Source organism: Ursus maritimus, unplaced genomic scaffold, assembly GCF_017311325.1.
Source record: "Ursus maritimus isolate PB19 unplaced genomic scaffold, ASM1731132v1 scaffold_30, whole genome shotgun sequence".
Taxonomy (NCBI): Eukaryota; Metazoa; Chordata; class Mammalia; order Carnivora; family Ursidae; genus Ursus; species Ursus maritimus.
Genome location: NW_024425564.1, coordinates 7,892,762 through 7,918,368, shown reverse-complemented (window position 1 = coordinate 7,918,368; position 25,607 = coordinate 7,892,762). Strand labels below are relative to the sequence as shown.

Sequence of the window (25,607 nt, the reverse complement as noted above, 5' to 3'; positions counted from 1 at the left end):
GGGGGGGGGGGGGGGGCTGCCCCGCGGAAAGCGGGAAACCGAGCGGCCACGAGCCCGACCACACCCGTCTCCGCCTCCCCCTCCTGAAACCTCAGGCTGGCTTTTTGGGTTCGCTGCTCGCTCCTTCTGAAGCCACCGCGCAGCCGGGTTCGCGCGCGAGGACATTTCCTCCGCAATCCACTCATCTCAGAGGGAAGAAATGATGATTATAAATCACGAAAGGAATCCAAAGGCGCGCAGCCGCAGCTGGGGGTGTAGCTCAGTGGTAGAGCGCGTGCTTAGCATGTACGAGGTCCCGGGTTCAATCCCCGGCACCTCCACCAGTTTTGGGAGGATGTGCTCGTGACGCAATCACAGTCGCTCGGGTTCCCGCGACACCCGCCGCCTCCTCTGCTTCCGTTTTCTACCTGCGTGGATGCCGCAGTGACCCCCGATGTGTGTGGATGTGTGTGCACAGGTCCTGGGTCCCACGGGCAGCAAGCAGCAGACGCTCGGTTTCACCACTTTCTTCTGAATTTTGGCAGGTTCTTGGGGCCGAGAACACCCTGGAGGTGGAACAGAGAACGAGCTGATGATTTTTTCCTTCTGAACCTGCGAACTCCTTTGCCCCTTTCTGAGTCACCAGACATGGACCCAGGGCCCCCGCTGTCACTGTGGCGCTTTACGCACATGAGGGACGCCGAAGGGCCATCTGCCGTAGCACGTGGTGCCCAGACTGTGAGTGACAGAGGCTGGGGGTCCGGAATCCTGCCTCTGCGGACACTGCGCCAGACAGCAAGCATCTAAAAGTCTCTGCAGTCAAAGTGGAACTTCAATCACAATAAATGCCGTGTCAGGCTCATTTCAGACATGACTGGAGGACCCCTTCCACTGCCCCAAACCAACAAGCATCCCACAGGTAACTGAGGGATGCATATCCGAGCCAAGTCAGAATCAAAGCTGAGTCGCTAGTCTGAAATATCAGCTGAATACATACTGTGAGAGAGCGAGCCCTCACTTGCAAACTTATTAACTTCTAGGGATTACTTTTTATTCTGGAAAATCATTCTGTGTAATATATATTGTTAGGAGATGTTTATGATCTGCACTCCCTATTTAAGTCTCTTTAAGGCATTTTGTGTCAAACATTTATTAAATTTTTTTATGACAAGATAAGGATGTCTATTACCTTCACTACTATTTAATGCTGTGATAGAGGTATTTCTTTTTTCTTTTCTGTCTCTCTCTTTCTTTCTTTTTTTTTTTTAGCGAGAGAAAGAGAGAGGTGGGGAGAGGGGCAGAGGGAGAGAGTGACTCTTAAGCAGGCTCCACACCCAGAGCCGAGCCACATGTGGGGCTCCACGCCTGACTCAATCTCAGGACCCTGAGATCATGCCCCTGAGATCCTGATCTGAACCGAAACCAAGAGTCCAACCCTTAACCGAATGAGCCACCCGGGCGGGGGCCTCTGTGATGGGGGGACTATTCAAGACACTCAGATAGGAAAAAACAGAGGATTAAGTATTGGATAGCAAGTGAGAAAGCTATCTCTATATATCTTGGCAGGATTATACATCTGGAAATTACCTTTCAAAGTGGAAAAGCCACTACAAATAAGAGAATTTAGAGCATCTAGCTGTAAAACCAACACAGACTCACACATAATAGTCTTTCTATATCCAACCTTTGGAGGTTTTTGGAGAGCATCTCATTATTTTGAAAGCTCACCAATGAGGGAAAAGAACCAAGTATTTATCCTATATGAACAATAGGGAATGTTTTTTGTTTTGTTTTGTTTTGTTTTTAAGATTTATTTATTTATTTGACAGAGAGAGGGAGAGAGAGCACAAGCAGAGGGAGCTGGACAGGGAGAAGCACGCTCCCCACTGAGCAGGGAGCCCCATGAGGGACTTGATCCCAGGATCCTGAGATCATGACCCGAGTTGAAGGCAGACGCCTAGCCAACTGAGCCACCCAGGTGCACTGAATAATATGGAATGTTTTAAAAAAGATTTTATGGATTTGTTTGAGAGGGAGAGACAGCATAAGAGGGGGGAGGGGCAGAGGGAGAAGGAGAAGCAGACTCCCCCTGAGCAGGGAGCCTGGTGGGGTGCTGGATCCCAGGACCCCGCAATCACAACCCAAGCTGAAGGGAGATGCCTAACTGACTGAGCCACCCAGGTGCCCCTGGAATGTTTTTTAAGATAAACATATAGTTGATAAGGGAAAGATTTTCTCCATAGACTCACAGCTGATAAATGGCAGTGGAATGATGAAAATTAGGGTCCACATTTTACAGCAAATATAATGCATACAGGTCACAATCATCAATGGCAGCTACAACCACGAGGAGAAATGGGACGGGGAATTCTAGAATGGGCAGAAATGGCTGACATCACCTAAAACCAACGATTAATTCCATGGCACTAAAAGTGAGAGAGAACTACACGTGATGCACGTCTGGATACAGTGAACTAGAACATACCCAACCCCACCAACGAAACACTTGAGCTGAAAAATTAATGCTTTACCCAGTCACGCGGATGGAGACATCTGCTTACAGTTAAGAATTGGGAATACAAGAATATGTGTAATAACACATGAAATCCGCCAGACCCAGAACGTGAAAAATTCTCCCAGGTAAACTGACCCTCAGAAAGTAAACGGCATCAGGGGGGAAAAGGAGGTAGAACTAATACAGATTAAATGACATACAAGGAGATTAAATGCATGTTTGGACCTGGATTCAAACAAAGTAACTGGAAAACGAAACAACTGAACATAGACTGAGCATCAGATTAAGAAGTTTCTTTAATTTTGCTGGATCTGATATTGTTATGGTAGTGTTTTTAAAAGTTTGTAACAATTCGCTATACATGTGAAAATATTTATAGTTAAAATTAATATAACATTTGGAATTTGATTTGTTTTCCAGGGGGAAGCAAAAATAAAGAGTTAAAGTTGGTAAAAATTGAACAAGAACAACAAAGTGACGTTTAAACGCTGAAACCGTGATGGAATGAAGCTGAATTCATTACAGTATAAGCTCTATTTTAGACTCTGTGAAACAGCGGAGCCTGGCTGGCTCAGTTGGAGGAGAATGTGACTCTTGGTCCTGGGATTACGAGGTCAAGCCCCCACATCGGGGGTAGAGATTATATAAAAAAATAATAATAATCTTAAAAATAAAATAAAATGTCCAAAACAGAAGTTAAAAATGTTTACATGTAATATTTATGTTATTTACTTTATATTATTTATTTAAATATATTTTTAATTTAATTTTTGTTTTTCTCAAAGAAATGAGCAAAAGACATGAACAGACATTTCTCTGAAGAACACATCCAAACGGTCAAAAGACACATGAAAAAATGTTCCACATCACTTGGCATCAGGGAAACACAAATCAAAACCACAAGGAGATACCATCTCACACCAGTCAGAATGGCCAAAATTAACAAGTCAGGTAACGACAGATGTTGGAGAGGATGCAGTGAAAGGGGAACGCTCCTACATTGTGGTGGGAATGCAAACTGGTGCAGCCACTTTGGAAAACAGTATGGAGGTTCCTCAAGCCATTTAAAATAGAGCTACCCTATGAGCCAGCAATTACACTACTAGGGATTTACCCCAAGGATACAAATGGAGTGATCCGAAGGGGGACCTGCACCCCAATTTTTATAGCAGCAATGTCCACAGTAGCCAAACTATGGAAGAGCCCAGATGTCCATCAACAGACGAATGGATAAAGAAGATGTGTTGTCTATATACGATGGAGTATTACACAGACATCAAAAAAATGAAATCTTGCCATTCGCAAGGACATACTTGGAACTAGAGGGTATTACGCTAAGCAAAATAAGTCAATCAGAGAAAGACAAGTAACATGATCTCACTGGAATTTGAGAAACAAGGCAGAGGACTATAGGGGAAGAGAGGAAAAAATGAAACAAGATGAAACCAGAGAGGGAGACAAACCATAAGAGACTTTCAATCACAGGAAACAAACTGAGGGTTGCTGGAGGGGGTGGGTGGAGGGATGGGGTAACTGGGTGATGGACGTTGGGGAGGGCGTGTGATGTAATGAGCACTGGGTGTTATATAAGTGTGATGAATTACAGACCTGTACCCCCAAACAAATAATACACTGTATGTTACTTTTAAAAAATTAAAATAAAATGTTCAAAACAGAAAGCTAAAAATGTTTACATTTAATATTTATGTTATTTAGATTATATATTTAAATATATTTTTAATGTAACTTTCATTTTTCCCGGAAGAACGGCTTCTGTTTCTTGAAAATCGTTTCAGTGTATAGTTTTTTAATTGACAACACTGTAATATGTTTAATACAAGGGTACCTAGGTAGCTCAGTCACCTGAGGAGCCAACTCTCGATTTCGACTCAGGTCATGATCTCAGGGTTGTGAGATCAGGGTCCCTGCTCGGTGGGGAGTCTGCTTGAGATTCTCTCCTTCTCCCTCTGCCCTTCCCCCACTCTCTCTGTCTCTCAAATAAATAAATCTTAAAAAAAATAAAATGTACAATGTGATGATATACGTATAATGTAAATCAGAACTACAGTGAGATATCACATTACCCCTGATAGGATGGCTAGTATTTTAAAAAGGCAACAAGTGTTGGCAAGGATGTAGAGAAACCAGACCCTTGTGTACTGTCTGAGAATGTAAAACGGTGCAGCAGCTATGGAAAACAGTACGCTGCTCCTCAAAAAAGTAAAACTAAAACTCCAGGATGACCCAGGAATCCCACTTCTGGACAGATACATATATCCAAAAGAATTGAAAGCAGGATTTTGAAAAGACATCTAACAGTCAAGATATGAAAACAACAAAAGCATCCTTGACAGATGAATGGATAAAGAAACCCTAGCATGCAGATAGATAGATAGATAGACAGACAGACAGACAGATAGATAGATAGATAGAAAAATATTATTCAGCCTTTAAAAAGAGGAAATCCTACCGTTTATGACAACAGGGATGGACCTGGAAGACACTGTGCTGAATGAAATAAGCCAGCCGTAAGGACAATTACTACATGATTCCACTGGTACGAGGCATCTCCAACAGCCAAACTCATAGAAGCAGAGAATGTGATAGGGGTTGCCAGGAACTGTGGAGGGGAGGAAAGAGAGAGGCCGCTCGGTGAGTACAAAGTTTCAGTTATGCTGGATGAGAAATCCGCCTACAGTCAGCAATAAGGTATCGTGCACTGCAGAATCTAAGAGGGTAGGTCTCTCTCACACACACACACCCCAAAACCAAAGGACACAAGGAAACTCTGGGTAGTGGATATGCTGTGACCTTGCTTGTGGTGATGGTACAAGGGGTATTTGCTTATGTCCAAGTTCATCAAACCATACACACTGAGTATGTGTCGTTCTCTGTACATCAAGTGTACCTCAATACAGGCACTAAATGTGAGTAATGTCAAGAGGTGACAGGTTTATTATTGAATTGCAGCTGTCCTTTGAATGTTCTAGAAATTATTTCACTTTTTAATGACGTTTTAATTATTGCAAATAACTTCTCCCAATCTGTCATTGTGTTAGGTGGTTCTTATACGTGTGTGTTGTAGTTTGAAGGCCTGAGGGATGAAAGGCTGATTACAGAGATTCCGCTTCCAGTCCGAACACCTGAGACCAGGAGCCCCGAAGGCAGGAGATAATGTCCCAGCTCCGAAAGTCAGAGAGGAGGTGAATCCAACATTCTCCCTTTTTGTTCTATTCTGGCCTTCAACAGATTGGATGATGTACACCCATACCAGGAGTGCTATCTGCTTTACCCAGTCTACCAATTCAAACGGTAATCTCTTCTTGGGGGGCCCCTGGGTGGCTCAGTGTTAAGGGTCCTGATCCCTGAGTTCTGGGATCGAGCCCGGCATCGCGCTCCTCTGCTGGGAGCCTGCTTTTCCTCTCCCACTCCCCCTGTTTGTGGTCCCTCTCTCACTGGCTGTCTCTCTGTCTCTGTCAAATAAATAAATAAAACATTTAATAAAAAAAAAAGTTAAAAAAAATCTCTTCTGGAACAGCCACAGACATACGCAGAGACGACGTGTCACTGGACACCTGGGCACCAACGGCCCAGTGAAGTTGTCGGAAAAGTTAGTCATCACAGTCATCAGTGTGCTAATTTTTGCTAAGGTATCCTTTGTTTCTAAGGTATCCTAAATCCTTAACAATCTTTAGTTTCTTTATAACTAAAGAATGCAATTAAAATAAATATTTCATTTTGATGTATTATAATTTATGTATCACTTCTTTTAACCTCCCCGACTGTGCTTGAGTCTCGGGCACTGACATGCTGGGAAAACGAGATCATGGTGATGATGGAGGTGAGGACGGCTGCAGCTAATTTACTGTGTGCTGAACAGGGAAGAAAGAGGTCTTGGACTGTTGTTATTAAAACTGGGTCATGTGGGTAATTATGATGAAAGAACAGAACCAAAGTTATCGGCCATAAAGTCGAAATAACGACTCCTCTCCTGCTGAAGGGCGGCCGGAGAGGCACAAATCCGAAGAGCAAGTCCACGCATCCAGCCCCTCTTGCCTGAGATGCCCTTTTCCTTCAGAACCGGTCTTGTGATGGAGGAAGCCCTGCTCTACTGTCCCTGGGAATCCATCCGACCCGAGCTGACCTGCTACGTATCATTTACAAGAAGCTGGCTTCAAAGAAAACCAGGAGGAAGGGAAGTTAGAATGAAGGCTTCCCGGCAGCGAAGATCAGAGTGCGACTACAAGGTAGTGACCGAGTGGGGTCTGCGCCCACGCATCATTCCGCCCTCCTAGGAGAGCTGGTGGACCGGCATCCCAGGTCCTAGCGTGGGAGGCCGTGAGGCTGCGTCTCGGCACCTGCGCCTCTTCGTCAGACCAGGTAAGTTACTTGTAAATGTTCAGTGTTTGTATGTCACAGAACAGAAGAACAGCCATGAGCACAGAGGGCCCACGTGGCTTCACGCTCGTTCCGTGTAACATTCCCTATGTCAGCAGCTGTTACATGAGAGCAGGTGTGGTCTATCGAAAGAAACTACGCGAGAGTAACTGAAAATAGATTTCTTTCCTAGAACTGAAAGGGAGAAAACTCTCATCATGTGATATGAGGACCTAGAGTAAATAGATGTTGTGAAGACTCATACGAAAGGATAAATTAAATACCCAGAGGCCCTTGCAGGGATCAGAAGGCTGCTTGGTACCCACATCCAGCCTGTGCAGCCAGCTAGCACATGGAATGACACATCGGTAATCAATACAAAGGCACATGAGTCTGTGTGTAAGTGGCTGTACTTCTATTCCAGAGTTGCCAAGGGGACAAAGCCAAAGCCTTGTTTTGTTTACAGAATTCAGGTCATGCCTTGACCTCTGAAGGGGCAACTGGAAAAAGGAATGCTGGGGATCCTGTTCAGTTTGGGTCCTCCAAGAGGCTCCTTCACTGCAAGCCTAAGCACATCCCCCTGATAGGTATTACTGAGTCTTCCGATCGTTGACCAAAAATGCCACCAACATGGCATCTTTCTATAGCTTCTTAGAGACAAACTGTGCCAGAAGTGGGAAGGAAGCTGGAGAGCGAGAACTAGTCAGGGCAGACGAGGGGAATGAAATAAGCCATGAATAGACAGACAGGAAGCAGCCAGAACTTCGCTGCGCCTTATCCCTTGGTGGGGGAGACACAGAGGTAACAAGGATCGAACCGGGAACCCATCCATGCACACTGTAAACTCTCCTGTTAGATCCTCTCAACTGGGTCTGTTCTCTCTCCAGTCTTTGGTCAAAGAAAAAAAAGGTTTGACCTGATTTGCAGAGTTCCTTGTTCATGACTCTGTGTTATTCAGTAAGCAGTTGAAAATTTGGCTTACAATAGGCTGTATGTATGACAGTCAAAAAACGTAGCATGTTGGTAAAAGATGAGCATAAAAAGAAAACATATTGAAGATTTATTCAACAGAATGAGACAGCAAGCACAAACAGAGGGAGTGGGGGTGGGGGGAAGCAGGCTCCCCGCTGCGCAAGGAGCCCAGTGTGGGGCTCCATCCCAAGACCCTGGGACCATGACCCAAGCCTAAGGCAGATGCTCAACTGACTGAGCCACCCAAGTGCCCCTAAAAGAAATTTAAAGTAAGTTGCTTAGACAATTCCTGACATAAAGCTCGAAGTCTAACTGTTGGGAGGGCATGATCCAAATAGGCAAGGGAGAGGGCAGGCTCATCTTCGGAGGCACTGCAGAGAATTCTATTTCTGGTCACGAGTCATCACCTTTAGTCACCTGATGTCTGCCTCCATATAAACCCCATTCAGAGACTTGTTTCAGAGGAAGTTTTATGATCATTTTGTTTATCTGTGATGAGATTAAAGAATGTAAAGTATTTTTTAATGATTCTATTAATTTTTTTTTAAATTTAAATTTAGTTAATCAACATACTGTGTATTATTAGTTTCAGAGGTAGAGGTCAGTCATTGATCCATCAGTCTTATATAATGCCCAGTGCTCATTACATCACGTGCCCTCCTCAGTGCCCATCACCCACTTACCCCTTCCCTCCACCCACCTCCCTCCAGCAGCCCTGAGTCTGTTTCCTATGATTAAGAGTCTCTTGTGGGGGGGCGCCTGGGTGGCACAGCGGTTAAGCGTCTGCCTTCAGCTCAGGGCGTGATCCCAGCATTCTGGGATCGAGCCCCACATCAGGCTCTTCCGCTGGGAGCCTGCTTCTTCCTCTCCCACTCCCCCTGCTTGTGTTCCCTCTCTCGCTGGCTGTCTCTATCTCTGTCGAATAAATAAAATCTTAAAAAAAAATTAAAAAAAAAAAAAAGAGTCTCTTGTGGTTTGTCTCCCTCTCGGGTTTCATCTTATTTCATTTTTTTCCTCTCTTCCCCTATGATCCTCTGTTTTGTTTCTTAAATTCCATATGAGTGAGATCATCTGATAATTGTCTTTCTCTGATTGACTTATTTCACTTCTCATAATACCCTCTAGTTCCATCCATGTCATTGAAAATGGCAAGATTTCATTTTTTTGAGGGCTGAGTAGTATTCCATGCTCTAAAGTATTTACACGATTTTGATATATTAGCTTTATAATTTTATTAAGTGGAGGAATTTGGCAATATTTAAATTTTCCGGTAATTTACTACACCTAACTTTAAATGTCCGCAATAGCTTATTTCTTTAAGAACTGTAGGACCGAGTGCAGAGGTGTCCCAAAGTGCACCACAATGGCATAGTGATTATTTTGAATGGAACTACTCCGGAAACGCAGGTGCAAGGACTGTCCCCCTAAAAGCAGGAAACAAATCTCCCCTATTCAAGGCACCCTCCTTGTGCTAAGAAGTAAAAGACATCCTTATCACCAGAGATGGGAAATTTAAAATTGAGACAGCTGTATAAACCAACCTTATTACTTTTTTCTTACTAAATCTACCTCAGCCCAAATTCCACTTAAAATCTCTAACTGAAGTTCCCAAGCATCTGTTTTCTTTATCCTGCCAAGTCCTCACAAATTTATTTGTCCAAAATAGGTCTCAATTTCATCATTAGGCCTCTGTGCACAGGTCATGAAACTCCCTTTGTTCACCCTCTTAATCTGTCTCAAATCAATTTAATTCTGAGTCCACTAAGCACTTTGGCTGAAGGAGAATTCCTTTCTCTCAGTAACTTTAATAAGTAAAGGGCCCCAACGAGGGTGAAATAAGAAATGAGCTGGAACCCTTGGTTCGGTTTTCTGAGAGTGGAGATGCCGGGGATCGAACCCGGGGCCTCGTGCATGCAAAGCACGCGCTCTACCACTGAGCTACGTCCCCGCGGGGAGAGCGCTCTTTTTTCCCTCAGTTGGCCGCCAGTAGTTCTGCTTACTGGTAAGGTGTGCGGCTAGGATTCCGCGGGCTTTTTCAACCCGCATTCACAGAAGCACATAGTCGACTTCCCAAATGCGTACCAGTGTCATCCACAGACCCCCGTCCCTCCCTTTAACGTCCTCTAGCACGGGTTATAGTCGCAGATCTATGCTACTGGGTTAAGGGCGCTTCATCCTCGAGTCGGTGACTTTGGAAGGGCGGAAGCTGTGGCTGGCTGTTCCTTCTCACCCTACCCCAAGCCGGCAGCACGGAGCCTGGCACGGGCAGCCACTCCGGAAAGAGCGGTGAGGACGTTCAGCATAGCTGTGACTGCAGAGAATCTTGCAGTGAAGGGTGTCGGGGCAGGAGGACTGAGAAACACATAAACGGGTAAATTCAGGACAGTCTGACGAGTGCTCTGCCAACGCGCCCCAGACAGAAAGCATCGCCCCCTGACCAGAAGCTGGTGGCTGCAGGCGTCCTGAGATCAGCACTGGGCCAAGGGACTACAGGCCGAGGGTGATGCACGAGGACCATTTGGGGCCTCCGGGGGTGGGGGTGGGGGGCGATGCTTCTCGGATTACACCCCAGAGAGGTTCCCGGCACGGATCTGCTCAGGCTCCAGGTCGAAGGCGTTGCGGCTCTGAAATGCATTCGATGGATGTCCTGAGTTTATGCTCCCGAAGCTCGTCGCTGGGTGGGAGTGCTCGACCTCCCGGATGCGAAGATCACTGCGCTCGGAAGCCCAGGGCTGAGTGTTTTCCGGGCGCTCACAGTCCCGCTCGCCGGCATCTGCGCCCTCTTCAGCAACCGAAGCATGGTCCTTGCTCCGCGCTCGCGGGGTCTTCGCTCCGGGGTTCAGGTTCGCGGGAGGCCCAGCCACAGGTGAGGCTCGCGCGGGATGCTGCCAGGACTTCCCGCGTCGCTCCCAGCATTCAGAGCCAGGCCACAGTTCCAACGTGTGCCTCGCTCTGCCTCAGTTTCTCACCTTCCCTCCCGCCCTTTCCCCCTGGTGGAGCCCCTGGCCTCACCGGGTTTACCTCCCGCAGAGGCCGCTCCTCTGTGGTTGGCACGAGCCTTGCTGTTTCCAGGCCGGCTGTTCCCGGGGCCTCACAAGCACCAGAGTCTCCCAGAAAATGCCCAGAGCAGCGAAAGTGCCCTGCCCATTCCGAAAACTCCCCTGGCACTGCCCTGTCGGAAAGGGGTTAGGAGGGTAGACACAAAATAGGAGAAGAAAAGGTCAGTGCTAAGGAGAGATGTTTGGAACGGAGTAAGGGAAACACAAAAATAAGTATGTCTACAAATAAGCAATAAGGCCACTGGTTTTATCCTCCGAGAGGCTCGAGAGGGTTGGCGAAGACAGACGTCTTACCGAAAGCCTCCCCCCACGTGAGCGAGGGCGAGCACGCCTGGATCAAGGTGCAAACCTCCCAACACCCTCCTTCACTCCACGTGACGTCGATGGAAGTGCTGTGTCCCCTGGTGTCTCCAGCTCCCCGCCGGAGTGCACGGGCCCACTACCCACCTGCCGCCTCTCCCATGCACGAGACCGTCCCGCTGGAGGGGAGCCCCAGGAGACGGCCGGAGGACGCGCTGGTCACCTAGTGGTCCCGGTGACCCATGAAGACATCAGTCCCTCTACCGTGAAGTCATGTGTGTCTTGGAGTGAATGTGCCCCGGTCCAGTGGTGGCCCAGATGGCAGTCGTCCCACGGCAGCAAGCTCGCAGGCAGATGGGGAGACTGGTGTGCGGTGTGCACTCCTGAGCAAGCTGAGTGCTCCAGCCAGGCCACGGCTGCTGATTCGTCTTCGTCCCAATTCCCTCCTCTCTCTTTCCGGTCAGGGTAGGACACGCATCACACCCAAGGGGTGAAGGACGCCCGAGTTGGGAAACCCTTCGCTCCCCTGCTGTGGGGTCGCTTTTCTCCCGTGGTGGGAAGAACACCTGCGGATGCGGAGCGTGCCTTGGAGTGTAGTCTTTCGTCCAGTGGAGCCACCGCCTCCCACCCTGATTCTCACCCTCCTCAGTCCTGTTCCCGGCCTGGTCCTTGGAGCAAGTCGCCTGCCAGTCCGCACAGAGGTCTCCCGGGGTCGCGAGCTCGAGGTCGCTGGGCTCAGGCATCGGGCAGCGTCTTGTAAGTGTGGCGAGGGTTGCTCCCAAGCAGCGAGGTTTGGGTTGGTGCTTGAGGACCCCTCACCCCCATCCGGCCCGGGGAGGATCCCTCTCTAGCCCCGCACCTGAGGCCGCTTCTGGGCCGTGCGTTCGCAGAGGCCCCAAACGTTCTCCCGGGGCCTTCCCGGGTGAGGCTCCTTCGATCCCGGGCCACTGGCCCGCGTGTCTCCTCCCCTTGCACCTGCCGGTGAGAGTCCTCACCTGGTTTGCTCTCTCAGGGCACAGGCTCGTCTCTGACATGCCGCCCGCACGACTAAGGATGCCTTGTGGGGACGGTGACAACGCGCTCCTTTCCTACCCAGATCGCTGCGCTTACTCCCGAGCTAAAATCTCCTGCCGGTGGTGCGTTCCGGTGCGTGAGGCTGAGGATGCGAGAGTCGTCGTCGCCGTCGTCCTTGTTTTTCCGGCGGAAATCCGCTTGGCGGTGACCCGAAGCTGGTGAGCGGGTTCGCGGGTACCTGCCCCTTCGCAGACCCGGGAGGGCCCCCAGCACCGCCCCGCTCACGCATCTGCGTCGGTGCGGGACAGGGAGCCTGGGACGCCGGCCGTCGCGTGTGAGGAGGGCGACGGGCGCCAGAACGGCCCGCGTCCACCCGCGCAGGGGCTGCGGCGCGGGGAGCGGCCCGGGCCCGACGCCACCAAGGGACGCGCGGGCAGCTGCGCTCCGACCCGTGAGTAGCGCCCCGGCAGTTCTCAGCGGCGGGGCGGCCGCTCTGGTGCGTGGAGGTAAGGAAGGGGCCCCTGCGTGACCCCCAACGGTCGTTACCAAACCCTTGAGAATCAGCCCGCGGAGTCCGAGCCCCGCGGGGTCTACAAGCCGTCCGACGCCGCTCAGCCCGCGGACACACCGTCCAACGGCTCGTCTTCGCTCCCCTCAACCCCTTCGTGACGCGCGCCAGGGGCTGCACTGTTCCGCACCAACCAGGAACGTTTGTAATTTTGCTCATGAACTTCCTTGGCCCGTGCCCCCTGCGCGGCTGCTGGCGCCTGAAGGCCGAGGGCGTCCGGGCCGGCGGGGCTCTTCCTTCCCCGCCTCGGCCCTCCGACGTGACGGCGACGCAGGCGCTCGCCCACCGGCCGGCTTGTCCAGCTGGGTCCGGCCGCGGGACCGCTATCTGCAGGCGCGCTTTACTTCGCGTTCCGCGGTTCTGAGTCTGGTTTTACCCATCTTTATCCTCTTCTCTTTGAGTGGCTCATGAACAGAATATCTCATGTTCAAGGGCTTCCGAATATCAAGAGAAGTATCCGCTGCTCTTTCTACGTTCGTGCACAATTAAGTTGTAAAACTTAACATTTTAGGAGGCTCCTGGGTGGCTCAGTCGGTTAAGCGTCCGCCTTCAGCTCGGGTCGTGATCCTGGGGTCCAGGAATTGAGCCCTGCAAAGGGGCTCCTTGCTCAGCGGGGAGCCTGCTTCTCCCTCTGCTGCACCCCCTTTGTGCTGTCTTAAATAAATAAAAACCTAAAAAATTAACATTTTAAATATTCACATGCTATTTTCACAGTATATTAAAAAACTAAATTCAAAAATTAGATTTCCCTCATGGACTTAAATAGTTAGAAAAATTCAGGACTAATGTGTTAAATTATTTGATCCTCGAACGCTGGAAATGCCTTACTGCCGTAGTAATGTGTCCTGAGTGTTAGTACTAGCGTCCCCTCAGGGTCTTATCAGAACACACATGCTGGACCCCCACACCCAGAGTTCCTGACTCATCCTCAGTGGTGGGGCCCAAGAATTTGTATTTTTAGCAAGATCTCAGGTGATGCCGATGCTGGGTGGTCCAAAGACCACAGTTGGAGAACGAATGCCTGACACTAAAACGTGTTTCTAAACTTTTACTCCACAGGATACAAGTTTAGTCACCTGATCCACGGAGGGGGCTTTCCCTTCCAGGGCCAGGCTGAGACTGTGGACAACGCCAAGCCTGCAACCGGAGATTTCACGCACCTTGCAAGAGGGGTCTGCCGCAGTGCTTTACCTGGCTGGAGTGGCTCCGGCTACACCTGGATTCCCTACCATATACATCGGAGCATTTCCAGTGTCCTCTGTGGCCATCTGTGGTTCTGTGTTTCTCTGATGCCGGCCTGTCCAAGAGGTTCTTGATCTGAATGACTCACATTCACGGCGGTTGCTGGCATACAAGCCAGTTTTGCCCCTGCTCTGTTCTGAGCTGAGCCTGGGCAGATTCAAATGAAGCTAAAGCCTGTAGTGAGGCTGATTTAGACACACCTTCTCCAACATTCAGACCAGTAAAATTCCTACTGTTCTTGCACATCAGAGCATAACAAAATACATTTTAGGGGAAAGTGGACGTCTATTCCTAAAGAATGGTATTCTTTCACCACATGCTCCCCACGGCCCTGGGGATGTAGCTCAGTGGTAGAGCACATGCTTTGCATGTATGAGGCCCCGGGTTCAATCCCCGGCATCTCCAGACTTTTGCTGTCTCTCATACTTTTTTGAAATGCCACATCTTGAACCAGACATACTTGGTTTTTAGCACTTTGGTATTTCCAAGCAATTTAAACTTTAAACAAGTAAATCAGATTTCAATCTAGTTGGAAAGTCAAATATGCTGCTAAAAAAAAAATACACTCTGCTTCCACTGCCAAGAGCACTCAGGCAAGTTTATATTTCCAGTTAAAGACAGACTGGCTGACGGAAAGAAAGAAAAAGACAAAGAATTGACAATTATGTCTCAAACCTCAGGTGCAGAGAAGAGATGTTTTTTCTCTGAGTCTGTGAGTTACACGGTCACAGTGTTTTACTGTCTTGTCGACCGGGAACTCTAAGAACACCTTCGTCCGGTTCTGGGTTTCTCCTGTACTCTCACACGACGACCGCACTCACAACACTTCTGATACCAGGTGTGGGTGGGGTTTTCCCATATTAAGCAGTTCTGAGACACCAGCTGGTGTCCTACAGTTTAACTCAGTTCTGACCCTAACTGGAGATGGTGTTAGATCCCACGAGACTGTCTCTTACTTCAGACGCCAGATACAAATACTGTGGGTCCCCAGGTTACCCACAGCTTGTCTGACTTCACTACAAATCACAGGTTTTCGTGACCTCCCGATAATTTGTTAGAACGGCTCACAGAACTCAGGGAAACACATTTACCAGTTAAAGGATATGATAATGGACAAAGATGAACAGCCAGATGCAGACATACACAGGGCGAGCAAGGTCTGGGAGAATCCCGAGCACGGGAGCATCTGTCCCCCTAGAGTTGGGGCGTGTGTCACCCTCTCTGAGTGGATGTGGTCACCAACCTGGAAACTCCCCCAAACCCCGTATTTTGGGGATTTTATGGAGGCTTCCTCATGTAGGTATGATCAATTATTAACTCAATTTCCAGCCCCTCTGTCCTGTCTAGAGAATGGGCGGTGGGAAGCAGGGGTGCTGAAAATTCCAAGCTTCTAATCTAAATTTAGTCTTTCTGGTGACAAGGCCCCATCCAGGAGCCACCAGAGATGCCTCATTAGAACAAAGACACTCCTAGTGCTTTATTTTTTTTTTTAAATGATTTTTTATTATATTATGTTAGTCACCATACAACTCCTAGTGCTTTAATCACTTAAAAATTTATAAAGGGGGGCACCGGGGTGGGTCAGTCAGTTAAGCATCCAACTCTTGATTTCAGCTCAGGGCATCACCATCTCAGGGTCATGGGATCAAGCCCTGTGTGGGACTCTGTACTCACACTCTCTCTCTAAAAAAAATAAATAAATCTTTAGGAAAAGAAGATTTAAAAAACAAGCAAACAAACAAACAAACAAACCCCAGACTCTGTAAGGGTTTTAGGAACTCTGTGCCGGGAGAAGGGACGAGGATCAGATATCTATTCCTTACTACGAACCACAATATCACAGAAACTCCAAGTGACATTTCAGTCACTGAAGCTTTAAGTTGTGCACTGAAATGTAAATCTACTTTTCCAGTTTTATAATATTTTATTGGAATCATTGGACATTTTAGCTCAAATCCCTATTGAAAGTTTCTGAGGAAGGAAAGAAGGAAAGGAACGAAGGGAGGAAAGAAGGGAGGGAGGGAGGGAGGGAGGGAGGGAGGGAGGAAGGAAGGAAGGAAGGAAGGAAGGAAGGAAGGGAGGAAGGGTAAGTAATTAGTAAGATACCGAGTAATTGAACAAATGAAAAAAACTTGAAGAAAATCCCACATGTGCTTAATCCTTGTTATGCGCTGAACTGTATCCCTCCAAAATTCAAACGCTGAAGTCCTAACCTCCAGCACCTCAGAGTGTGACTGTGCTTAGAGACAGGCTCTTTAAAGATGAAATTAGGTTAGTTAGCTCATGAGGTGGGCCTCAATCCAGCATAACTGGGGTCCTTGTAAGAAGAGATTACCACACAGACGCCCTAAGGAGAGAGGACACACAGACACTGGAAGACGTTGGCCATCCAGCTGGCCACCCACGAGCCAAGCAGACAAGCCTTAAGCAACGACCCAGCCAAGACCGACTGCAGACTGCCACCCTCAAGAACCGTGGTGAGGGGCACCTGGGTGGCACAGCGGTTAAGCGTCTGCCTTTGGCTCAGGGCATGATCCCGGCGTTGTGGGATCGAGCCCTACATCAGGCTCCTCCGCTGTGAGCCTGCTGCTTCCTCTCCCACTCCCCCTGCTTGTGTTCCCTCTCTCGCTAGCTGTTTCTATCTCTGTCAAATAAATAAATAAATAAAATCTTAAAAAAAAAAAAAAAAAAAGAACCGTGGTGAGACCATTGTTTCAGCCATTCCGTCTGAGGGACAGCCCAGGAAAACTCACGCAATTCTAAATGCTACCCAGGAAGCAATTTCTAAAAATAACACATGTTACTGTTACTCTCTTCACACGCCAGGGATAAAAGAAGAGTTTACACTCCTTGGGTGTGCACTGGCAGCCAGCATCCATTCCCACTCTTCCTGCTGACATTCTGTATTGGAGGGCCTGGAAAGCTAGACGTCTATTTCCCAGAGCCTGTTTTACCTAAGGATCTTGATACAATGGGTATTAAAACAATTACAAGGCACACTTTCCTGAGATTTACAAAACAGGATATTATCCTGCTGATGTTGGCAATTCCCTGTGGGCCAAGCAAGACTGTGGACGTGTGCTTTCTCTGCAGCAGTGCTGGGAACGGCCAGCATTCCCCCTGTCGACCCAACGGATACAAGATGACTCCAGACTCTGATGTAAAAGAGAGGGGAAGGCAAGGGGGTCCACGCTCAGAGATGAAGACCCTTCTTTCTTCTTTGCTCCCGCCTTTATTGGTCCTTCAGGAAAATCACAAATCCTTATCATTGTTTCTCAAGCATGGGATGTGTGACAAGGGATTTACAGGAAATATACGATATGCTCATCTGTGTGTTCTATGAGTTACGCTAAACATAGCCTAGGGGACAATGCCTACCTCTCTTGCACCACAGGGCGGCTGTTTGGGCTAAGAAAGCTTCAGAGACAGCAACTCCTGCAGGCCTGGGCATTGCAAAGGCCTATGCCCTCCCCGGAAACCGTCCCTCGCCCCCAGCGGCCTCCGCGTTACATTTTAGCAAGCTAGGTGTTACGGCTGATTTCATGCTCTCCATGAACCCCCACATCGCAGTGTTACAAGCTCCCTCTGTAACCAGGAGAAGGTAACGGCAGAGTTACAGAGAAAGCAGTCTCCGAACCCTAACCTGGCTGCCCCAGACTGCAGGGAGAGCGGCCTGTTGGGGTCTCCGCACTGTTACTACTAGCTTGCCTTGTACGTTAGCTCTATACATTAGATCCCTTCTAGGTCGGGGAAAGCACGAACACAGTCCTATAGATATTTTCTGGAGTCACGCTTGAGGGTCTGGGCTCAAGTATGTTTCTCAATCACTTATTTCATACTAAACCCAGTTTCCTGTTTTTAAATCCTTCCCGCTTAAAACATGTCGAGTGCTTCCTGTTTCCTACAGGGAACTCTGAACAGTGCTTCAGATGAAGGGATACCAAAATAAATACTGAGAGTAATGGGTTATAACTTACTGGATACAAAACCCACCTGTGAATGAGTCCATACAAGTAAGTCCGTGAAGAAGAACTACTCTTCTTCTAATAAGAACTCAAATGATAAATGTAGAAAGAATGAAGGATTTAGAAAATCGGCACTTGGAAATCATTACGTTAATAATTCATTTAGACAAGGATCATCAATGAGTGATAAATTCAATAGGTAAAAGTCGAAGGAGAACAGGATGTTTACATAGTCTTAAAGTAGCTCCTCTCAAGGAACTTACTAACTGCAATAATAATAATGACGATAATAATTAATAATAACGATGATAATAATAAAACTAATAATAATAATAAAGGAGTTACGGAGAAGCCTGGCAGACATCATCATAAGCAAATGATCAAAATTAACATCACCAGTAACGGGACAACTGACATATGTCCACTGACATGAACTGAAAAAGACACACTATCAGTTGTCTTATATTCCCACCCAAAATACACAGCCTGAATTAATTGTGAGGAGATAGCAGACTAACCCAAATTATGGAATATTTTACAAAATAACTGCTCTGTACTTTCCAAAAGTGCCAATGTCATAAAAAGAAAAGAAAGCCTACAGATGAAAGGAGACGCCAGAGAATGACAGCTGCATTCCGCACATAATCAAAGACGTTCTTCTGCTAAAAAGCATTACGGGGGACGGAGGCTAGCATCAGCAGCACCGCAGAGGAAGAAGCCCGGGAGCCTCCTTCCCATCACAAGTGCACTGTTCAGCAATAATTCCTGGGCAAATTCCCTTTCTGAGAAATCAGAACTAGCAATAGTCCTGCACCCCAGGAAACTCACTGAAGGTGGTAGGGAGATTCAGAATATCCCCTCATCAGAGACCCTGCCCCTGGCTTAGTGCCAAACCATCAGGAAAACACCCCCTAACTCCCAGCTTCACAAAAGGGGAGGAAAGGTTGATTTGTGCATTTGGAACCCTAATTTCTCCAATGGGGCTCCTCAGAGAACTGGTTTCTGTCTTGCCAGGCTTGGAGCTGTGACACGTCTGGCAGTTTATCCATCTGGGGGAGAACTGAGGCAGCAGCTAAAATCCTAGGTCTCACGTTCCCCTGGAGAGGAAAAGAGTGATTCATGTGTCCAGAGCCCCAACTTTTCTGGGCTTCCCATATAACTAGCACCTATGTCACCAGTCCTATTACTCTGATGGACCTGGTACAGTCTAGCACCCACAGGAGAATGAACACAGACACTTGGGCTGGTAGAAGCAATAACTCCCGCCCACCCCCAGCACAGAGCAAGCAGACAAAAACCAAACTGCCTACTGTCCCTGGGGAAGGAAAGAGTTGGTAGAGGCACCCAGAATCTCTGGCTGAGCTTCTCCCACATTAGTCCATGAAGACTGAGAGAGGTTCATGCTTTATCTAATGTGCAAATACCAACTCAGAGAGTCAAGGAAAATGCAGAACCAAATAAAGATGTCCCAAACAAAGGGACAGTAAACCTCCAGTAACTGACACGAATGAAGTGGAATTACGTGGTCTTCCTGTCAAAGAATTGGAAATACTCTAATAATGATGCTCACAGAGGTAAGAGAACAATGCATGAAAGTGAGCATTTTAACAGAGAGACAGAAAATGTTAGAAAGTACCAAACATAAATCATAGACTTGAAGAACACAATTAAGTGGACCGAAAAATTCACTAGAAAGGTTCAACAGCAGCTGGATCAAGCAGAAGAAAGGATAAGATAACTTGAAAACAGGTCACTGGAAATGAATCAGAGATACAAAAAGAAAAAAGAATGGAAAAGAATGAAGAAAGCTTAAGAAAATCAAGGTACGGGGCACCTGGGTGGCACAGCGGTTAAGCGTCTGCCTTCGGCTCAGGGCGTGATCCCGGCGTGATGGGATCCAGCCCCACATCAGGCTCCTCCGCTGTGAGCCTGCTTCTTCCTCTCCCACTCCCCCTGCTTGTGTTCCCTCTCTCACTGGCTGTCTCTATCTCTGTCGAATAAATAAATAAAATCTTTTAAAAAAAAAGAAAAGAAAATCATGGTACACCATTCAAGCAGAACAATACACACATTACGGGAACACAAGGAGGAGGAGGGAGAAAGGACAGATTCAAACAAATAATGGCTGAAAACTTCCAAATCTGGATAAGGAAAGGGACATCCAGATCCGAGAAGCCCCAAGGACAGAAAATAAGAGAAACTTAAAGAAATCTACACCTAGACACATAATTAAATTGTCGAAAATCAGGGACAAAGAATTCTGAAAGCAGAAAGAGAAGAGTGCCCCCATAAGACTCAACATATTTTTCAGTAGAAACCTTGCAGATAGGAAGGGAATGGGATGATATATTCAAAGTGCAGAAAGAAAAATGCTACCAACAAAAACTACTATCCCTAGCAAAACTCCCCTTCAAAAATGAAGAAATATTTTCCAAGATAAACAAAAACTGAAGGAGTTCATTGCCATTAGACATGCCTTACGAGAAATGCTAAAGACAGCTCTTGATGCTGAAATAAAAGGATACTAAGTAGCAACATAACAACATAAGGAAGTATGAAACTCACAGGTAAAAGCAAATATATAGGCAAATACAGAAAACTGTATGACTGTAATAATGGGAAACAAATCATTTTTAATTCTACCATAACAGTTAAAAGGCAAAAGTATCAAAAATAACTATAACAAAAATATGTTTAAAAGATTCACAACATGAATAGATGTAAATTGTAACAAGAATTACATGAAGTGTGTGGGAGGAGCTCTTGGCTGCCTCACTTGGAAAAGCATGAGACTCTCAATCTCAGGGTCATGAGCTCTGGCCCTACACTGGGTGTAGAGATTACTTGAAAATAAAAAAGAAATCTTTAAAAAAAGGTGTGTGGGCAAAGTTAGTGTAGAGTTTTTGTATGCAATTGAATGTACGTTGTTTTTAGCTTAAAACAGACTCTTAACTGTAAGATATTTTATATAAGCCCCAAGATAACCACACATACACATACACAAAAATAGCTAGAGAAGTGACACAAAAGAAAAAGAGAAAGGAATAAAAGCACATCGATTTTAATCAATTTTAAAAAGCAACAAAACATAAAAGGAAGGCAGCAAGAGAGAATAAGAGAGACCAAATGATTGCAAGATTAATAGGGAACCACAAACAAAATGGCAATAGTAAAACTTTCTTTAGCAACAATTACTTTTTCTTTTGTTTAATTCAGTAACTTTTTTTTTCTTAAATGCCTATAAGATTTTGTGATTAGAAATAACAGGGTAAGAGGGCAACCCTACAGGCCCCAAGCCAAGCGGACCCGCCAGCCCAAGCTCGCTCCACACTTGCACAGACCTCCCCCTAGTGACTTTGCCCAACTCCAACAATTAATTTCAATGTAGATGGTTTAAACTCCCCCCTCCCAAAAAATACAGACAGATTCAATGGATAAAAAACAACACCCAACTGGGACGCCTGGGTGGCTTGGTTGGTTAAGCATCCAACTTTTGATTTCAGCTCAGGTCATGATCTAAGGGTCATGAGATCAAGCCCTGTGTTGGACTCCATGCTGAGCGTGGAGCCTGTTTAGGATTCTCTCTCCCCTGCCCCTCCCCCCACTCTCTTTCTCCAAACAAACAAAAAGCACAAAAAACCCCGCAACTATATGCTGTCCACAAGAAACTGGCTTTAGATGTGAAGGCACACATAGGCTACAAGTGAAGGGAGGAAAAAAGATACTCCATGCAAATGGTAACCAAAAGACAGCAAGGATGGCAATACTTATATTAGAATAAGTATTATATTTAATATAATATTAGAGAGAGAGAAACTTTAAGTAAAAAATCTCACAAGACAGAGAAGGACATTCTATAATGATAAAAGGATCAATCCACAAGGATGATATAATAATTATATATGCACCCAAGATCAAAGTATCTAAATATATAAAGGAAACATTGGCAGAACTGAAGAAAGAAATAGATAGCAATACAATAATAGCTTGGGACTTCAATACCTCCCTTTCAATAATGGACAGAACATCCAGAAAGTATATCAATCAAAGTATATCAATAAGGAAACAGAGGTCTTGAATAACACTATAGTACACTTAGAAGTCATATAAAAAATACTTCACTCAACAGCATCAGAACACATTCTTCTGAAGTACACATGGATTTTTCTCCAGGATAGATCATATCTTAAGTCACAAAACCAGTCCTAACAAATTTAAGAAGATTGAATTCATACCAAGTACTTTCTCACTACCATGAAATGGAATTAGAAATCTAATGCAGAAGGAAAACTGGAAAATTCACAAACATGTAGAAATTAAACAACACACTACTGAAAAACCATTGAGTTAAAGAAAATATCAAAACAGAAATTAGAAAAAAAACTTGAGAAACAAAAACAAAAACACAAGATACCCAAACTTACGGGATGTGGCAAAAGTGGTACTGAGTAGAAGTTCATGGCAACAAATGCTTACATTAAAAAAGAAGACAGACTTAAAATAAACAATTTAACTTTACACCCCAAGGAATCAGAAAAAAGAAAGACAAAATAAGCCCAAAGTTAGCAGAAGGAAGAAAACAGTAAAAAAAAAAAAAAAAAAAAAAAAAAGAGCAGAAATAAATGAAATAGAGAACTAGGAAAACAACAGAACTAAGAATTGGTTTTGAAAAGATAAATACTGATGAACACTAGCTAAACTAATGAGTAAAAAAGGAGAGAAGATTCAAATAAAATCAGAAATGAAAGAAGACTTGTGACAACTGGTACCACAGAGACAAAGAGGATCATCAGAGCTGACTGCGAACAATTAATGCCACCAACTGGACAACCTAGAGGTGGGTAAATTCTTAGACCCATACAACCTGCCAAGACTAAATCATGAAAAAACAGAAAGTCCGAACAGACCAATAATCATTATGGAGATTGAATGAAAAGTCTCCCAACAAAATAAAGCCGAGGACCAGATGGCTTCACAGGTGAATCCTATCGAACATTTAAAATACAATTAATGTAAATCCTTCTCAAACTCTTCCAAAAGCTGAAGAGTAGGAAATATTTCTAAACTCATTTTATGAGGTCAGCATTTCCCCAATATCAAAACCAGACAAATACATCACAAAAAAAGGCCAATATCCCCAATGAATATAGATGCAGAAATTTTCAACAAAATCTACAAACTGAATCCAACAATACATTAAAAGGACTATACATCATGACCAAATGGAATTCATTCCTCGAATGCAAGGATGGCTCAACACCCACAAATCAATGTGATACACACCATTAGTAAAATGAAGGATAAAAATCATATGATCATCTCAAAAGACGCAGAAAAAGCATCTCACAAAATTCAACACCTTTTCATGATAAAAGCTCCCAGCAAACTAGGAATAGAAGGAAAGCACCTCAATATAAAAAAGGCCATATATGGAAAGCCCACAGGTAATACATACTCCACAGTGAAGAACTGAAACCTTTTCCTCTAAGAGTAAGAACAAGGCAAGGATGCCCATTCTGACCAATTCCATTCAACATAGTACTAGAAATTCTAGCCAGAGCAATTACGCAAGAAAAAGAAATACGAGGCATCCAAAAAGTAAGTAATAAGGCATCCAGAAAATAAGAAAAAGAAGAATTGTCCATGTTTGCAGACAACATGATCTTATACAGAGAAAACCCTAAAGACTTCATTAAAATACTGTTAGAGCCTTTTGGCCAGAACCACCATTTTCCAGTAATTTGCCAAAATGACCAACACAAAGGGAAAGAGGAGAGGTACCTGCTATATGTTCTTTAGGCCTTTTCGAAAACATGGGGTTGTTCCTTTGGCCACATACATGCAAATCTACAAGAAAGGTGATATTGTGGACATCAAGGGAATGGGCACTGTTCAAAAATGAATGCCCCACAAATGTTACCATGGCAAAACTGGAAGAGTCTACAATGTTACCCGGCATGCTGTTGGCATTGTTGTAAACAAACAAGTTAAGGGCAAGATTCTCGCCAAGAGAATTAACCTATGCACTGAGCATATTAAACACTCAAAGAGCCGAGATAGCTTCCTGAAGCTTGTGAAGGAAAATGATCAGAAAAAGGAAGCCAAAGAGAAAGGTACCTGGGTTCAACTGAAGCGCCAGCCTGCCCCATCCAGAGAAGCACATTTTGTGAGAACCAACGGAAAGGACCCCGAACTGCCGGAACCCATTCTCTATGAATTCATAGCATGATAAATGTAAAGAAAATAAAAGACCTCAAGACTGTAAATACAACAACAAAAACACACACACTGTTAGAATTAATGGATAAATTCAGTATAGTTGCAGAATACGAAATTAACACACAAAAGTTAGTTACGTTTCTACACACTAACAATGGGCTATCTGAAAAGGAAATTAGGAGAACAATCCCATTTGTAATAGCACCAGAGAGAGTTAAATACCTAGGAATAAACTTAACTAAGAAGTGGAAGGAAGACTTGTATACAGAAAATTATAAAACACGGATGAAAGACATTAAAAAAGACACAAAGAGAAAGACGTCCCATGTTCATGGATTGGCAGATTTAACACTGTTAAAATGTCCATGCTATCCAGATCAATCTAAAGATTAATGCAGGGGCGCCTGGGTGGCGCAGTCGTTAAGCATCTGCCTTTGGCTCAGGGCGTGAACCCAGCATTATGGGATTGAGCCCCACATCAGGCTCCTCCGCTATGAGCCTGCTTCTTTCTCCCCCACTCCCCCTGCTTGTGTTCCCTCTCTCACTGGCTGTCTCTCTCTCTGTCAAATAAATAAATAAAATCTTTAAAAAAAAAAAAAGATCAATGCAATCCCTATGAAAATCCCAATGGTATGTTTTACAGAAATAGAAAAATTATTTTAAGATTCATATTGAACCACAAAAGACCACTTATAGTCAAATCAATCTTGAGAAGAACAAAGCTGAAGGCATCACACTTCCTGATCTCAAAACATATCACAAAGCCACAGTAACTGAAACAATATGGTACTGGCATAAAGACAGACGTATAACCAATGGAACAGAATACTGAGCCCAGAAATAAATCCATGCATATATGGTACTGATCTTTGACAAGGGTGCCAAGAGTAGTAGTGGAGAAAGGATAGTATCTTCAATAAATAGTGCTGGGAAAACTGGATATTCACATGCAAAAGAATAAAACTGGATTCTTATCTTACATAACACAAATCAACTCAAAATGAATTAAAGACTTAAATGTAAGACCTGAGACTGTAAAAGCTTAGATAAAAACATAGTGCAAAAGCTTCATGACATTGGTCTTAGCAATGATTTTATGAACATGACACCAAAACCATAGGCAACAAAAACAAAAATAAGCAAGTGGGACTACATCAAAGTAAAAGTCTTCTGCATAGAAGAAAGAAAAAAATGAGTGGAAACAATCTCTTGGTAGGTTGAAAACGCAACTTAACACAATGGGAGAAAATATTTGCAAACCATGTATCTGACAAAGGATTAATCTCCAAAATATATAAGGAATTCCTACAACTCAATTAAAAAAAAGAACTCACCACCAGATTTAAAAATGGGCTAAGGACTTGAATAGGTATTTCTCTGATGAAAACATACAAATA

At 45.3% G+C, this 25,607-nt stretch overlaps 3 non-coding genes and 1 pseudogene across 3 annotated transcripts; 3 read left to right on the top strand and 1 right to left on the bottom strand.

The window, feature by feature from the left end:
• The first annotated feature begins 248 nt into the window (after positions 1-248).
• Positions 249-320, top strand: TRNAA-AGC. The gene has a single exon. It is a non-coding gene; the product is annotated as a tRNA-Ala (tRNA).
• Positions 321-9,719: 9,399 nt separating this feature from the next.
• On the bottom strand, positions 9,720-9,791 carry TRNAA-UGC. The gene has a single exon. It is a non-coding gene; the product is annotated as a tRNA-Ala (tRNA).
• A 4,568-nt stretch (positions 9,792-14,359) lies between these two features.
• Positions 14,360-14,431, top strand: TRNAA-UGC. The gene has a single exon. It is a non-coding gene; the product is annotated as a tRNA-Ala (tRNA).
• An 8,972-nt stretch (positions 14,432-23,403) lies between these two features.
• Positions 23,404-24,485, top strand: LOC103681950 (annotated as a pseudogene).
• Positions 24,486-25,607: the final 1,122 nt, after the last annotated feature.